This window comes from Stegodyphus dumicola, chromosome 10 (genome assembly GCF_044657685.1).
Source record: "Stegodyphus dumicola isolate Sdum_Otavi_A_Nest chromosome 10, ASM4465768v1".
Lineage (NCBI taxonomy): Eukaryota > Metazoa > Arthropoda > Arachnida > Araneae > Eresidae > Stegodyphus > Stegodyphus dumicola.
Window position 1 is genome coordinate 133,677,027 of NC_140777.1, and position 1,224 is coordinate 133,678,250.

A 1,224-nucleotide genomic window follows, 5' to 3' on the forward strand; every position below is an offset into this window, starting at 1 on the left:
CTTTTTGATGTTCCTTGAATTAGATTTCAGAATACTGATATGTAAAAAATATTAATATTAAACTCTTCAGTACTAAAATATAAAAGTATTTTTTAGTGTGACATTTCATTCTTAAGTCTACGTTAGCTTATGAAAAGTATTTGATCTAATCAAAGTAATCTAATTAATTTTAATGAATTTTTGAATTTTATGTGAGGTAGCTTAAAAACGTTCCTAAAATTCCTTTGTTAAAGTGTTTATACCTTTTGTGACCATATGTTTATTAATGTGTCAGAGAGATTGTAAAGAATTAGAATTTATACGCTAGTTATTGTTAGAGAACTTATTCTTTGATTAGCGTTGATGTCTCCTCTTTCTCAATTTCTGTCAAGTGCTTTCCAAAAAGAAGCTACAAGGTAGTTGAGAGAATATGTAAAATTTTCTACTGTTGCCAAACTGTACTTAACACATTTTAGTACTCTTTATTCAGCTCACTCCTTTTTTTTTTTTTTTTTTTTTTTTTTTTTTTACGCTTTCTAAATGTCAGATGATATCAGGGCATCTTTCTCTACTAACCTCTTAATCTTGCAGATTTCTTGGTGACTGTGATTAATTTGAGAATCCACGTGATATTTTTAAGCTGGAGAGATTATTCCTGTTCAAATAACTGAAATTGTGTCTGTTTAATTGTATAGAAAACATTGTTTGTTGTGCTATTGAAATTTTTTTTCTGCATCATACAGAGCAATTAATGTCTCGTGAGATTATCACTTGTATTTCTTTCTAAAGGTCAGATTCAATAAAACATACTGATAAACAATATGCAGATAAGTTAAATGGGTACTTTTCCGTTTCGCCGGCGCAAATCTCGCCAAGCAGTCTTTGTTGCCGACAGCATACATTATACACATAAAAAATTTTAACAAATGTTAGTTCTAAAAAGTTTTTTATTTTGAAGGCATAAACATTTTAATATGGTTTAAAATCTTGTAAAAAGCCAATAAATAAAGACAATAAATTTGTAAAAAGACATGAATTTAAGAATTTACTATGTTTTCATGGTTCAACATCCTGATTCGCTGGTTTGTATCACGTGATCCCAAGTGATCTCATCATACGTAAAGTATGCTGCAAAAATGTAATTCTCTCAGTAATTATCTACATTAATTTCAAGTTAAATCTTAATTTGGAGTAAAAGTTTAAATGCGAGAATTATTTCAATTCATACGAATAGCTTACTCAGAA